Source organism: Vigna radiata, unplaced genomic scaffold (assembly GCF_000741045.1).
Source record: "Vigna radiata var. radiata cultivar VC1973A unplaced genomic scaffold, Vradiata_ver6 scaffold_73, whole genome shotgun sequence".
Lineage (NCBI taxonomy): Eukaryota > Viridiplantae > Streptophyta > Magnoliopsida > Fabales > Fabaceae > Vigna > Vigna radiata.
The window spans coordinates 1,153,119-1,171,085 of record NW_014542365.1 but is presented as its reverse complement, the minus strand read 5'-3'; positions in this window follow the sequence as shown (position 1 = coordinate 1,171,085).

Sequence of the window (17,967 nt, the reverse complement as noted above, 5' to 3'; positions counted from 1 at the left end):
AAAAGTTACGAAGTTTAAAAGAATACAGTTGAACAACAAAAGCTACAAATAGAAACCACGACTTCTGATTTGTCAAATCATAGGATTGCGTGTCATAATTACAGATTAATTAAGTTTGAAATCAACTTGTTAGGAAAACCTCACTATGTGAATACTTATTAAAGTTGCTTGAAGCTGCGTTACTTAAAAAAATTGACCAATTATAGTATGTGACATAGAATTGTCAAAGGATCTGTTTTATAAACAATAATTGTTTAATTTTTTTTAGAATGTAAAATGTTATGTTCAATTTTTTTATTAAATTCAAAAGTTTGTCCTATGTAACGGTTTAAAATAACCAATAGACATATACTTAACATAATAACTACTAAAAAAACACTACTGTTATTAAATCTTTTAAACCAAACTTTTCCGCTCCTCCTAATTTCCGCGGTATGGTTTCATTGAGCTAAATCAAATTAAAGCATGTATAATTTTCTAATTATATTTCATCATAGCTCATTTGTTTTAAAATTTAATTTAAATTGAGTAATCTTAAATTTTGGCCTAAACTAATTTAATTTGAATTTTGATATACATAAATCTGAATTAAAAGTCTTGTACTTAGAAATTAAGTGAAATCTTGTAATAAGAGTAAATTTCCTTTGACTGTAACTCTAACTTTGAGACGATATTTTGTGAAGTTAAATTAGATCTAAAATTCACTTCTTAATATGACATTAGAATCATGAATTAAAGTCTATCATAATGAAATTTGTTATTTGTTGGGTCTATTGTTCTACATGTTATTAAATCGTTATCATACCACATATTAATGTATAGTTTCACGTTCGAATGACACATGCCTCGAAGTGAGGGAGTGTGTTTAAAGGCTCACATTCATTAGAGATAAGGTAAATCATAATATATAAGTGGATGCAAACCTCACCTTACAGTCATATTTGTGACTTAGACTTGAAATCTACTTCTTAACATGATACATAGTCTATGTTAGTGAACTTTTGTTGATTGTTAGGTCCATTGTTCCACACACTATTGGACCATCCATTAATTATCTAGTCTCATGCTTAAAATATATATGTCTTGGGGTGAGGAAAGTGTGTTGGAAGTCCTATTTAACTAAAGATAAGAATAATTACAATATATAAGTGATTTGAGTTAGGTTTAAATTTTGTAAGATTAAGTTAGGTTTAAAGTCATTTAGTAAACAATAAAATGAAAACTTATTTAGGAGTGAATTGGAGCTGACTCATAAATTATGACTCAAATTAACATCTCTATTTACAAGAAAACTTGTTAATATATTTATTAATGTAGATTTATATTGTTGGAATTTTCACTACTATGAAAATGATTTTTTATAACGGTTAAATAAGACTTTTAAAGATTATTTTCTAATCTTGTTATTTTAGCTATCATTAAGGATAATCAATTGACGTTGTCAGCAAAAATTAAAAGACAATGACGATTTTAACTTCCAATCATCATCAAAAGTTTGGAAAAGTAATGATGATTCAGGATGATGATTATTAAATGTCAAAACCAAAGAAAAAAAGTTAGGCTATTTAAACAAAGACGATTTTAATACGAGTTATCGTTAAAAGTGTTAACTTTTAAAATATTATATCTTAAATATACATATTCAACAATGCTCAAAAATAGATTCACTTTGTAACTTCAAACAATTCAATTAATATAAAAATATACAAATTCTAACTATAACTCACTAATATTCTAATTTTTTTTATAAAAATATAAAAGTTCTATAAACTAATATACTGTGACTTGTCAACTACTCTAAATTGTTATATATAGCAAAATAATGTTTCACCCACATTATTTGAATATAAGCTAATGCATTTGATTCCAATGGCTGCATGTCATTAAAAATCTATAACAAGTGAATTGAAGTTAAGATAAGTCCATAATAAATTACTTTATACATAGTGAGTTATAGCATATTACTTTTCTTTCAATAATCCGTTGCACCATAACTATTACACAAATTGTATTCGAATAAGAATGTTTTCCACTTATAAATACTAGTTTATGGTGTCTTTACAAGACCGGAATATATAGTCCTATAAAACCATAAATACTTAATGCTTCGAATAATTGATTTTCATCGAAAAAAATGGACAAACACCTACGCCAAAATTTCTAATACTTATAAGTTAGTAGCTACGCTCTCAAACAAACGTGTGATTGTTTATTTTGAAAGCGAATATTTTGTCTTTACATGTATTGTATTTATAAATGGTTGGTTGGTGGAGTTATTAGTTATTATATACTGATTAATAATACTATAACACATTTTTATATTCAATTGATATAGAATATAAAAATAAAATGATTTTAAAAATGTAAAATTTTATAATTTTTCAAAAAATAAAAAAAATAAAAATAATGTCAAATAAATATAAAAAATACAGGTGTGTCAAATAATATTTATTATATATACTAATTTCATTGTAGCTATGTTTACTACTAAACCTTCTATAATGGTTTCATTAATTCTCTTTCAAGTGGTGCTGGGTTTAGTATCTGGCCAGACTCAAGCCTGCCAAAAACCAACATCATGGTTAGATTTCATGTGGTTAAAGAAACACTACTTGCATGAAGGTACTATAATAATGAAATTATGAAATAACAATCCTCATAAAACCAACATCATTGGGAACTGAAATGCACAACTATACAAGGATATATGTAACATGCCAGGTTGTGTTTGTTAAAACAAATTGTTTTACCTTTGTCGGTACAAGAGTCCTTTTTTCTTTTTCTTTTTATATGGAACAGTAACATATTTTCTTTCTAAGTACTTTTTTATACTTTTGTAAAATTTGTTATTGAATTTTATCTTCTAAGTTAAAAAATTATATACATTTTACATTTTCACAAATTGAATGTCAAAGTTTTAATATGATAATGTGACCCATATAATGACAAAAAATTTAGAATTATGCACAATTTATATTTTATTAATCTATTATCAAACTTCTAACGATATGATATTGTGACCCATATAAAATGCCAGGAAATTTATGACTATAAATATGTTTTTATTAATTGAATATCAAGCTTTCAATAATATGATAACGTGACCATGTAAAATACGTGGAATCTAAAACGAAATACGCAATATATTCACTTTTACATGTTTCTAAATTTTATTATAAAACTTTCATTTCGTGAATTTTACCAGTAAACTTTTGATATTATCAATTTTATTATTAAACTTTTAAATTTTTGAATTTTTTCATATATAAATTTCAAAGCTATATACATTTTTGCTTTTTTCTCAAATAAATGTCAATTATGACCCATCAATAAGGTGACAAATGAATGGGTGATAATATGATGAATACATTAAGTAAAAATATTTCATATTTATTAATTTAAAATGATGATACAACATTCATAATCTTAAATATTAAATTATTTATTCAATTATTTATATTTTATTCTAGAAAATCGGTTCAAAAACTTTAATTAAGACCTTAGATTTTTTTTCCTAGTTACATTCTTTTCAGAGCTCTTTTACTTTTAATATTTATTTGGTTTGACGTCAATATAATAGGGTAAAAAAGAAAAATATATAGAGAAATAAAAAATAGTTTTAAATAATTAAAATATTGAGATTTTTCCAAAAACAATTTGACATAAAAAAAACGCATGATAAGTGGTTGCAAATAAATTAAATAAACCATTTTAGAGTAAAACAATGTTTTGAAAAAAATATAATTAAATTATTTTAAAAATTTAAAAGGTAAAATTCAAAAAAATACAAAAGTTTAATGATAAAAAAATGACAAGATTTCTAATGACCATCTATTACTAAAGGTGTGAACACAACTTAAATAATAAATCTTTTCACTTAAGGAACTCACATTATTTTATTTGAGTGATAAAAATTGCACAAGAAAGATAATCAATATTTACTCTCTTTTGCTTAATATGTAGATTAAGACATGTTATTGAAACATTCACTAGTATAATAAGGAGAAAAGACACCGGTTAGTTTTGCTTATAGGTATCGGTTCTGCAACCGATGCATATATGGACGAGATAAAAAGAGGTAAACCTCGGCCACGGATCGAGATAAAATGAGATAGGGTTATGCCTTGATTCTTAGACAACCGAGGCAGTAGCGTGTTTTTTTTCAGACTTCAGGACTCGGTTCATACTGTCATGCCTCGTTTTACTTTATGAGGTTGCAACTCTTTATCAACTGCTAAGGCAACATACACAATGGAAGAGTGCTCTTCAGATCCAAAATCCATTTCCATGTCATAGGATAATTCCCATTGCGGTTGGTCATGTGGTGTAGTGGAAGCCATGTGTAAACCTTCAACCCGAGGAGTGGCTCTAACGGTAGAGGAACCTGAAACAGAGTGGTGCAAGTCAAAGTGTTTTTCAGTTGATGTTGGACACTATGAACAATACGCAACCAGAAAATCCCAACCCGAGATCAAAACAGACCCAAGATTTCCCAATTTCAGAAACACAATTTGATAGAACCCCAAGGTTACAATTTTTGAATGGCAATCACCTGTACTTGTGAGTCTTCATTGGCCTCAAGAAACATCGCAATGAACCATCGCTGTACTGAACCCCTTCTACAATGAACCACCGCTGCAATGAACCAGGAAGCTCACTTAGAAACACCTACAAGCAAGCCGCCACAAGCATATATGCAGTCTCCTCCAGCCCATACTCAATCAGCAACACCGCGTCATCCATATCCAAAACCAGAGAAGCCAAATGCATGTCACAAGCATGCTTCATCTCCTCACAACAAAACTTGTTCGAAAAAGAAGATTAACGGTCTAGGGCGGCGACGACATTCCATTAAGGGGTGGGAGGGTAGCGACGAATCGCGGTGAGGATTTGACCAAGCGCCACAGCAACGACGACGGAGGGCTCGTCGATCTGGAGCGGCTTGGCGATCTGGAGCGGTGAATGAAGATGAAGATACTTTCTTTGATTTTTGGGGGAGGAGGCAGAAACCTTGTTTCTGATTTTTAGAAAAGAAAGAAACCCTAACAGATTTGGCCATTTGGGCTTGGCCCTTATCTATTTCCGACGAAGGAAACAGTGGTAGAGGCAACAACGGCAGAGGCAGCGGCGGAGGCTACAACAGCGACAGAAGCGGCGTCATTGGAAGAAGCACGACATGCAGCAGCGGCGGGGCACCAATGGCGCGACGACGCAGACGGGAGGCACGACGCCAAGAACGACAACGAGCAGGAGGTAGACGAGACCACTGGAAGCACAGGGAGAGGAAGAATGGGAGAGCACTGGCAAGGAGTGGCAGTGGTGGACGAAACCGTAGAGGGGAAAAGCACAATATAAAGCGTGTAGGTTGAGATCCGAGAAGTGGAGTGAAAAGCACAATATGACACCGGTTAAGAGCCAAACCCGAGGTATAAAGTGCTGAAATGTCAAGTGCCTAGTAGGTGGAGCAAGTATATAAGCGAAAAGCCTGACTTGCACAGGTGTATAGGCAACGGTTGCTCGGCAACCCAAGACAATAGAGCCTTTTCAAAAAGTTGTCAGACAAAAAGCAGAGGTATAGGTCTCGAGCCTTCTTCTAACCAAGGCAATATCACCATTCTACCTCAGATCAAAGTGTAACCGAGATATATAATCTTTTACGCTTCGGGTTTTGCGTAACCGAAGCATATATGACGCATTAGAATCTACTTTTTTTTTTTACTAGTGATTAATTCAATATCAAAGTAACGTGTATCTTTTGAAGGAGATGAAATTAATTTTATATTTTCTTAACTAAGTTCTAAGCACTCCCAATTTTTAATAAAGAGAATTAACATTGATTTTTTCTCACTAACGTGTGTCTAGGTCAAGACTGTGATCACTCATGACATATGCAAAAAACCAACAACCAGTAAAGCAATGAGAATTGTATCTTCAAAACATTCAAATTCTAAGTCATGTAATAAATTTTGAACATTACTATAAACTTGTTTTACATTCCAACTTGCATATATACTATTTCAAACCAATTATGTCGCTTGAAATAAGTTTTTGTTCTTCAACTAATTCATATAGATAGAGTATCAAACTCTTATCTCAGAACAAAGGGACAAGAGGAGATAAAACCAATTATATAAGAACAAAAAAATTTATCTATATTAACATTTTAATTAGTCTGTCTTAGTAAAATGTTATAATAAATGAAGAATAAAGTATTTTGAATCCATTTATAATTTTTTTAAAAGTAACTTTTCTCTACATTTAATTTTAACTCTATTTTTAAACTCAAACAACTTACTTCTTACAGTCACTTATACAACCATTTTTGTTTTCATACAATAAATGCATTTTAACAAACAACTAAAATTTGAAGGTATAGTTGATTTCTTTTGGATGTTTTATTGTTGGAGATAAATGCTGGCGGCCACAATATTGCACTTGCAAAGATCTCAAACATCTTGATATTGTGATTAAACAAGCACTTCAAACCATTATTCAAAGCCTTGATTCAAACACCCAATGGTATATGAAAATATTTTCATGTGATATATGATGATGTTCGTGTGGACAGTATTTATTCAGGGCAAAACATAATCTAAGCATACCTTTTTCTACCTCACAGAAAATTGATTCAATCCAAGTGTTCCGTTCAATGATAAAGGAAATTGGTTAAATTAGTGGTCCTGCCAACACATTCAATGAATGTGAGTGTCTTCATTAATTTCACCTCTGATTTCAGGTTTGACCAACAGTGATGGTAACTAAAAAATCTCTTGCCAATGAGTGACATCATGAGCATTGTGATTAATTTGTAGGATGAAATGAAGACGCAATAGCAAGCAACAAAATTCCTCTGCACTCTGGGGTGTGTAAGAGGGTACAATCAGGTATCAGCACAAAAAGGAACCACAACAACCACACTGTTTTAGCACACACCAATGATAATTATAAAAATCTATGAAACATTATTGTTATTATTATTGTTGTTTTAATGGGCAGACTGCACCTCATCCTGACACTATGTATTGGTTAGTGGCTGCCACTTTATTATCTAACTCTATTCACCAGAGCAAGCTGGCAATGATGACATGCCATGTGATGAGATTGCTAGCTTTGTATCATCTACATTTCACACTGTTTATATTTATTTTAGTGGTAAGGAATATCAACTGTGGATTAATCTCCATTTAAATATGACTAATTTTTACTTTTCATACAGATTTTTATACCATGTGTCTTAAGAAACCCCTCAGAAAACAAAGTAAATACAACCTCAAGACAAGCGTGCCCTATTTTATATTCTTCGCTCACAAAAGCATAACCTCCATGTTAGCTTAGGGATGTCCACTGAATCAGATGGAAGAAACAAAACAGAAAAAAGTTTTTTTGCATGTTTTGTACAGATAAGTTTCTACATTGCTCAATTATGACTTAGTTTTGGTAATCGTTTTAATCAACACTTGTACAAGAACTAACTAGATCAAATAAATTGCTATTTTGTTTAAACTAAAATAAGCTTACCGTTTTCTATTATTTATTCTTTTGAATAGATTTAAGAGCTAAAATAAAAATAGAAGTATGGTAAAACTAATGGAAAATAGTTATATAATAGAGTTATATAAGATCATTCTCGAGGGCATGTTATATCGGTTTTGTAATTCAAAGACATATTATATAGGTTATATAACATATTTAATATATATTCATATTAGATTGTTTCTATACAAATTGATATAATATTTTTAACTAAAAAAAAGTCAAAAAGTGATCATACGAAGGAGAGACTCTCTGATGGCAACCCCTTTAGGGACTTCCCATCTAAAGAAGTATCAACTACAACTAAGACTAAAGAAAGGGAAGTAGAATATAGATTTTCAAAACTATTTCCTTATCTAAGTATTAACATGATTCTTTTTACTTAAATACATTTTACTTTGTTTATAGGTCATTAATAAGAACCAAGGAAGTAACCAAGCAAGGAGGAAGCAAAGGAGACAAAAGTGAATACTTGGACACGCTGGCGCTCAGCGGCAAGCACACTACCGGCCATCGATGCCTAGGAGATGCTCCATTCCTTTGAGCACGTGTTTCATGCTTATCATGTGGAACACATGGCCAGCTGATAGCTTCTTCTGCAAGCTTCTTTCAATATTTCAGCACATGTACATAGGCTAGCTTACCTTGCAAGATTGATGAGCTTTCCTTCTCCTATAAAAGGAAGCTTACTCATTGTACAAATTAACTTGAATGAAATTAGTGTTATGCTGTCAAAATTCAGCCACTTCTCTCAAGTTCAAACTCTTTGCTAGCTTTAGCTTTGCATCCTCTAGCTTCTTTCCCCTTAGGAAAGCTATCTGAGCTAGACTTCATCACCACAATCCATCCAAAACACGTTCACACCTTTTATCAAACACCTACCGTGCATATCCTCCAACCTTCAAGAACTTCAGTCTACTGCAACTTCTGATCGGGATTGTTGTTCGTGCTCAAGTACGAAAGTGTTTCCTATCACTCTCCTTCTAAAGGGTGACCATGCAAAGGTGCAAAGAAGAGAACGACGAACCATCATCGACCAACACCAACAAACTAGTAGTAGTGAACCACCAACAAACCATTATGGAGAACAGTGCACCCTAACCACAAGACATCGTGGACAGTACACTTAGTTGACTAGGAGACCTTGTGAAACACCATGGGACCATCGACACATATTTGGTAAAGCAGCGATGTAATGATTGTGTTTCATTTGTAGAGGAGATGAGAAAGCACCAAGCCTTAAGAAGAGACAACTACAAAAATAGTTTTCTCCAAAAATAAAAACCCTTGAATATGAGAAAAGGAGGAAAAAACACTAACTTGTTGCATCAGTTAATGAAGAGTGGCCTAGAAGAGAAGAAAAAGCTTGTTGAACCATAACATAACAGTAGTAGGGCACGACGACGACAGTGGTGAGTGGTGAAGAGACTAGAGCTTCGTTGTTTTTACGCAAGAAAGAGAAGATGAAACAATAAGGCGCGAGAGAGAAGATGAAGTTTGAAAAGTGAAAAACGTTTTCATAATTTGTAGTGAAGAAGACATATTAGATTAGTTATTTCTTTGACCAATTTAATATGTACTTATTAGATTAGTTCTTTCTATAACCGATCCAATATGTACATATTAAATTGGTTCTCCCTATAATTGATTTAAAATATTTTTTCAGTATTTATAAAATTGCCACTGTGTTTTGAATTAAATCGGTTTCACTGCAACCGATCTTACATCTTTTTATAATATCACCATTTTCCACTAGTGTAAATAAATGACACAATATATTTTTATAACTCTAAATAACATATTAAGGTAGTGAGTTTAAGTCTAATATAACATTACAAAATCAACTTAATAAGATGATATTTATATTTACTTATATACTATAATTTAGTCTTATCTATAGTTAATACGAGATTACTAACATTATCATTATGTAATTTAACTTCTTTCTATGCTTTCTTCTTTACTTTCTAAAGGCATGTTTACAAGGAACTTTTTCTATTAATTAAAAATGTTTAGCTTTTTCAAAAAAAAAAATCCTATACTTTACATGATAATCCAAATTGAACTTCTGAGTAATCCAGAATCATGTTTGGACACATGTATTATCTTTTCTTCTTCAGAAAATTGATTGTTTTTTTTTATGCAATTGTAGGTGTGAAAACATATGCAACTCCATCTTGAATGGGCTTTGGTGAGCCCTAAGATAGCACTAGCTGTAAACCTCAACATACATTATTGATTGTATTTTGTAATTTTGTGTATTTTGTTAATGAAAGTTGCATACCTTATATTACTATAGAACAAGGAATGAAAACAATAATCCTAATGGGGTAAGTATAAAAACAATAACAAGAACCAAACCTGTAGAGTTAAAAATTGTAACAAGAACTAAATCAGTAAAGTTAAAACCAATAACAGGAATAAAATAAGACTCAGAACGAAATCAATGAAATTACAAAAACACTCTAATTTAAGTTTATTCAACAAAAATCTTCATAAACTCAAATTCTTCCATCTTTCATCCCTTACCGAGTTTACACTAACCATGAACAATCATTTTACTTTCATTATGAACTGAGCTTGCTCCTTGGGTTATTCCCTTTCCTTGTGGTCGTCCTCTTTCTTCACCTTAGCCAACATCTCATTTGCATCATTTATCTTCCCAATAACCTTCCCTACTTGTTCTTCACTTGACAATCTTATTAACCATGCCTCCACGACCAAGGCTACTACATCTTCGACTCTTTCATGATTTTCCTTTTTCCATCCGCCACTATCCTCCTTGCACATAATATCATTGTTTATGTTTTCGCACATTTCGTTTCTTTTTTATCCACCTCCTCGCTAACATTACCAAACTCCTATTTCAGATTGTTCTATGCTAACTCCCTCCACATCTGGTTCTCTATGCTAAGACTTTTCACTTTTTTTTGAAGCATCTAGTTTAGCTTCTCTATATGATGAATATCTTCATCTTTCTCTTTAAGTTTCTTCTCCACTGCCTATTGTACAACTTTCACTGATAGTTTTGATTTCATCATTCTCTGTTGATCCTTGCGTTCAACATTTTCCTTTTCCATATTTATCACACCATTTTCAAGGAAACCAAGCACATTTACCAAATCATCTCCAAATTCTTTACTTAGTAAGTTAATCGAGCTGATCTCCGAAGTAACTCCATGGTTTTCCAAGCTCACGTCATCTATTACCAAGCTTTTCAGGTCAACACTCTTTGCAATGATTTCTAGGGTATCTAACCATCCCATCAAGTTGGTCGGGTTGTCCTCATACTCAACTGAGTTCCCTATATTCTCCTCCAAGCTATACAGAGGTAGCACCAGGCTATTCAAATGTCTAATCGAGTTGTTCAAACTCTCCATTTTCTCCACAAACTCATCTAAGCTTTTTTAATTCTCTAGCGAGCCGTGTAGTCGCCAAAACAAGCTAAATGAGCTCTTCAGTTGTTCGTCTAAGCTCTCCACCTCGCTATCACATATTCAAAGAACTTCCTACTTGCAGATTTCTATGCTACTTGGCAATGTTGTCGAGTTCTTCTTGTCATATGGCACACTTACCGAGCTCTACATTTTCTCGTCGTCCTTATCGAGCTCCCCTTGCTATTTTGCAAAGTTGTCGCGTTCTCTTTGTGCTCGACCCCTGATCTTCATGCCATCATGGAACCTTGACATAACTCGACTTTTGGTCTCTTCATCATCCCACAACCTAGATCCAGTTCGGCATCTGGTTTCTTCTTCATCATGCAACCCAAACAAAGCTCGAATTCGAGTTATTTACCATCAACAAAAATCCTATCTCTTCCTCGTCTACTTCAAGAAGGAGATTTGTCTCCTTTTTTCTCTCGCCGTGCCAATACTTTGCAATATGGCCGATCTTACCACAATTATAACATTTTCCTGATCTGCACTCATTTGCATAGTGGTCGTGCTTACCACATTTAAAGCACTTCATTCTTGACCGACCTTCCTAGGCTTTACCTTGTCCTCGATGAACCCAATTCAATGACTAGTTTCTTCATCGTTGTCGTCATGGTAATCTCAATCATGACCTCCGCTTCCTTGTCTACATTGTCCTCTACCTCCAGGACCTCGACCCTGAGTGGTTTGAGCCCTTCCCTTCAAGTCACACTTTGCTTGAAGTGCTTGATCAATTGGATGATAGTTCTTCCTTCTCCGTTGTTAGTGCGCCTCAAGCAAACCGACAAGTTCTTCTACTGAGATCGTTGACAGATCATTGGACTCCTCAATGACATAGACTATGCTTTCAAAATTATTAGTTAATGATCTCAAGATTTTCTCCACAACTCGGCTAGCAGGCAACAATTTTCCATTCTCGTCGAGTTGATTTGCCACGGTTTCTACCCGAGTAATGTACTCATTTATTTATTGTCTCTGCTCCATCTTCATGTTTTCAAACAGGGTTTTGAGAGTTTGAACCCAGACTTGCTTAACACGGTTGCCCCTTTTGTATGCCTTCTCTAGGATCTCTCACGCTTTTCTTGAAGATGCAGCTTTTGTTATCTTCTCAAAGTCAGACTTGTCTGCAACTTTGTACAATACATACAATGCCTATTTGTCCTTTACTTGCAAATTTTTTTAATGCACAACAATCTGGGTTATTGCCTGCTCTTCATTCGTTGGTTCTTGGTTACCCATCTCACACTTTTGAAGATTCAAGAAGAGCCTTCATCTCCAAACTCTAATTATCATAATTGGCTTTCTTCGGCAATTGTGATAGGGACATACTATTTACTAGACTTGTCATCTTCACTAGTAAAAAAATGACTTACTACCGCACACATTATGCTTTGGTTCACTAGAAGTCGAAGCATAATATGACGTAGTGGCATTTTTGAAATTTTTGTGACAGAATAGGCCTCAGTTCTTCAAAACCGAAGCCGTATATGACTTTCGGCCTCGGTTGTCTGCAGAACCGAGGCCAAAACCCCTAACTGAAGGGCGAAAAATGAAACAGTCAGATATTTTACTAACATACGCAAGAGAATAGGCCCCAGTTCCCCTCAGAATCGATGCCATAGGGTCTTGCAAATTCTGACATTCCCCAATCTGCATTCTGAACATCATAAAGGTCAGGGAATAGGCCTCAGTTCTCCCTAGAACTGCGGCCATAGGGTTCTGCAAATTCTGACATTCCCCAATCTACAGTTTGAACATCATAAAGGTAAGGGAATAAGCCTTAGTTCCCCCTAGAACCACGACCATAGGGTCCTGCAAATTCTAACATTCCTCCCACGTGGTAGTCCTACATTTAATTGGCAGTTAGACCGTCAGGGAATAGGCCTCGGTTCCTAGGGGAACCGAAGCCATAGACCCTTATCTGAACAAATTTTAAACATTTAATAAAAAATTACTTTTTAACAGAGGATTTGGCCTAGGTTTGACGGTGAACAGCGACATATAGTTTGAAACAAATTTCAAAACTGCCATTTCAGATTAATTTTGATTTTTTTTAGGAGAATAGGCCTCGGTTTAGTGGGGAACCGAGGCCATATCCCCTTTATTACCTCGGTTTTACTGGGAATCGAGATAATAAAGTTTCGTAGGTTAAAAAAAGAAAACGCATGAACAATATCGTCTTCCTTATCGCGAAAACAAAAAAGACATTCATTCTTTGTTGCTACGCGTTTGCTATTGCATTTTCTCTCATTTTTCACCATTCAAAGTTAGTTTTTGTTGTTTCCGTGGCCATTATCGATGTTTATTTGGTATTATCACCGATCAAAATCGTTCCAAACTTCTTTTTGGTTTGGTTTTTGTGATTTCTTCTCTTTCTTCCACTACAATTATGTCGCGCGAGTTCTTTGCCTCCTAATGCCACATTGTGCTGCCATCGTCACTGTAGAACGACTTTCTTCCTCATTTTTCATCGTCAATGTTTGTATTCGATCAAATTTGGCCCTTGTCGCCATAGTTTTTTCATTTTTTTTTTTGCGTTTTTGGATTGGTTTGATGTGTTTTTTTATTTGTATTGTTTTGGATGATCAAACTTTTGTTTTTGTTGTATTTTTGTATAGGTATTGTGTTTTTGCTTTGAAATTTGATCTGTTTCAGAACATGTGTTGTTGTATCTTCTCTATTGTTGTCTGGTTTTTCATGCTCCTAAGTACCTATTATTGTGTTTATTAATTTTGTTTTGTTAATTTTTAATTTTTTATGTTGAATATAAATAATTATGTATGATTGAATGTTTGAATTAATCATTTGAATACTTATAAATTGTATGATTGTATGTTGAATAATTGTTTAGGTTTGAATTTTGTAGAGTTGAATTTTCTATCATTTTGATTGCGGGTTGTTCGTCGTTATTGGCTTTTCACACTATCAGGTTCTTATATTAATGTTTAAAATTTACTTTTTAATAGGATTGTATAATTTTTATATGATTGAATATGTGATTGAATGATCATATAATTTTGTATTATTGAATAATTTTGTACGATTGTATAATTTTGTATGATTATAAAGTTCTTTTTTTTTTTTATTTTACAATGTTACTTTTAAAATGTTTTATGTTGAATATATGATTATTTCAGTGTTTTTTATTGTATGATTGAATTGAATTAAACTTGATTTGTCGTTAAATGATGAATAAAAAAAATTTTGCATTGTAATTTTGTAGAATATATAAGTCAAAATATTTACGTATGGATCGAAATTGGATTAATTTACCACACATTAGTGCTGAGTACAAGAGAAGGGTAGAGATATTTATACAATTTGCGCAACATAATGAGGGTAGAAGTGATGATGAAGTGAAGTTTAGATGTCCTTGTGTGAACTGTTTGAATGGGAGAAAGTTGAACGTAACCCAAATTAGGGAACATCTTATCTTTGATGGTTTCCTACGATGCTATACAACATGGATATGGCACGGCGAAGAAATACACTTTCTGACTGTCTCCCAAACTAAAAATGTTATTGTTTCCACCATGGAAGAAGATTGACCATATGAAGACAAATTAGAGGACATGATCCGCGATGTTGGTGCTGAAAATTTTGCCAAAACTCATGTGTAGGAGACAATGTCGACTGATGCGGAAACACCTTTGTATGTCAGTTCAACTAAGTTCACACGTTTGTTAGCGCTGTTAAGGCTCATGAATTTGAAGGCGACCAATGAATGGACTAATAAGAGTTTCACAAAATTGTTGACATTGTTGAATGAAATGATGCTAGATGGAAATACACTACCCACTCGTATTTATGATGCGAAAAAATTCTTTGTCTGATGGGTATGAAGTATAAAAGGATACATGCACTAGTGCAAAACAAACTTTTTATGTTTGTTATTTTGGACCTTTTAAGTTTGTTTTACAACATACTTAGATTCGGTAGACGTAAAATTTAAGTTTGTTGTTGATCAACATACTTAAATTTTGAGTCGGTTAACGTCCAACAGACTTAGATCTTCTTGCAATTATAAATAAAAATACAATGAATTTAAGTCTGTTGTGACTATAACAGACTTAAATTTACTATTTTTTATTTATTTAATCATTAAACCAAAACCTGAAATACAACATATTTTGCAGAGCAGAATATACATTTCCAATGGTTCATGTCTAATACATAATAAAGAGTTCTAAAATCAAAATAAACAATTAAAAGTCTAACTTAAAATTTTAAATATAAAAGTAACCCAAGTCAAAATTAAACATCACTTAATCAAAGTATGCCTCTTGCCCGGTAAAAAAAGGAAAATTAAATATAATAAATAATAAAATAAAATGAAGAAATATAAATAAAAGAAATTAAGATATTTATTTATATTTTTTTTCTTCACAATTATCTTCTTTAATACTAAAGCTCATTCTTATTGTTTCTCCTAATTACTCATTTACCAAAGATTATGTTTCATCTATGAAGAAATAAAAGAAAGGAAAACAATATAAAAATTCATTGCCTATAATGTACCTAGTAAATCAAGTAAAATATCATAAAGATGTGGTTAAAAATGGAGATTCGATTTTAGAATTAAATTATCGTAAAATTTTATTATAAAAGGTTACTATTTAACGTTGTTAACACTTAATGGAGCTCCCTTAACTTCCTAACTAATGTTGGTTTGTATTTAGTGGGAGACTAAAGTTGATGTCAATTCTTTAGAGCATCAGATTCATTTCACATATATATTGGTGGATCAAATTAGTGTTTACTCGTAACCAGGTTTATCGTCAATTCCGTTATTAATTTTATTTTTCTATAAAATGGTGCCTTGTACTCCTCTTGCTCTTAAGTCCTATCGCTCTGAATTTATCTTGTTTTCAATAAAATAAAATTCGGTTAAGTGATCAATCATAACAAAAGCATTAAAGCAACAAATCAGGTTTTAGCCTGAGGAAATCTTACCTCCTTTGGGCGAAGGTAAAAAATTCTTCCACCAATAGTAAAAGACACTACAATAATGAGGAGATATCCCCACAACCAACATAAGAGTCTCCCATTGTGCTTGGCATTTTATCACAAAGCTGCAACATCATCATGAACCTATGAATCAAGAGGTGTGGAAAGATGCTTGAATAACATAATTAAGAGAACTGACTCACCTGATTGACATAGTTTAGTATCTGATCCTGTGTTTGATTTAGGCTGAGTTAGTTATGCATCCAAACAATCGCCATCTTACACGTAGAACAAGCAACATCATAAAGACCACCATATGATTTTCTTGCATTCTTATCCACAACGCTCTCTATGCACATACTAAGGTGAAGGGGCTAAAGAAATAATAAAATGGAAATCATGTGTTAAAATATTAAAGCATTTAAATTAATTGCCAAAGACTCAAAGGAGCAAAAATATTTTCAAGACTTACTCAACACCACGAGCCCCATCAAAGGTGCACAATCTAATTTGAGAACATATCTTCTTTAACTGCGCCTAAAGTATGTAAAGCAAAAAACATAAGGAAACTTAATTTTAAAAGAATATAAGATCTTTCAAACAATCATTTGTGACAAAGGGAAAGCTATTAAAAAAGAATATGGCAAGAACAAATTACAAATGGTACTCACTTTAGCAAATTCAATATCGTTTGTCCATACTCTGCAACAACGGTCTTGCATTCTTGGCTCATAACTCCAGCTGCTCCAATTGCATGGTTTATCATAGTTATTATAGCCTACGAGAACAAAAGCAATGAATGTTCACAAAAACAAGCTATTGCGAAGCCTTTGTTAGAAATTTTTGCTTAGGACAATATAAATAGTGCAATGAGAATTATGAATGTCTAAAATCTCCATAATTGTTGAAATAGATCATGAACCGACAGAGGAATATCTTATGAGAAAGTGTTGCATATAGTATAAGAATTTTAAATTGAAACTATACAAATATTATATCTAGCATTTGTTCATACTGGACCAACCAATAGTGAAGTCCCTAAGTCTACAATGGTTGAACGCCCACCGGCACAATATCCTGAATGTCAATTACAACAACTTAGTCAAAATAAATTGAAACTATAACCAATGCAAAGTATACACCATACGAAGAACACATTGTCTACATTACCAATGGGTTTACCACCAATTAGTACATCTCCCATGTCAAACTGGAAAAAACAAATTAACAAAGAGAAAGGTAAAGAAAACATTAAGTACAAAGAAAATAATAACCTGCCAATTTTGGTCACAAACACATAAGTATGCTTTTCCTTATAGTGACTAGGGTCAGAGAGCATGATTGTAGTTTACTGAAGTTCTCATTAGATGTAGCTCAACAAGGTTCATAACTTCTTCCACAAACAATTGGTCTGTCACTGCTGGTCTATCACCCATGCAACCACCATCAACCACCACGGGTAATCCGAAAGCGAGAATTAGAAATCCAAATCCCCAGTTTGAAACCCTACCCCTAAAACGCACCAACATTTTGCAAATACGCATCATGGGCACACGAAATTCCTCAAATTAGAACCCCAATCCCAAAATCGAAATGTCATTCCTTCAATGCTGGTACACGAATGTTGGTTGAGACTGCCTCGTCAATGCGTCGCTGCTTGTGAGTTGCCAGAGGTCGTCGCTGCCGGCTGATGAGAGATTAGAAAATAAATCATTGGTGCAGAGATAGGAAGGGAGAGATACCACGTGAGAGATGGGGAGGAAGAGAAGTGGGAAGGTTGCAGCAATGTGAAACCTAAAAAAATTAAAAATAAATTTAATTTCTAATTTTAAAATTATGTCAAATTTAAGTCTTTTAGAAATGTCAACAAATGTAAATTTTAAGTCTGATTTTTTTTTAAACAGACTTACAACATAAATTTAAATCTTATATCATATTACTAGACTTCAAATAGTGTTCTTTATTTACAAAATTGTCACCGCACACTTTTTAAGTCTAATTTTTTCTTAACAGACTTACATTAGCATACTTAAAAGGCTACTTTTGCACTAGT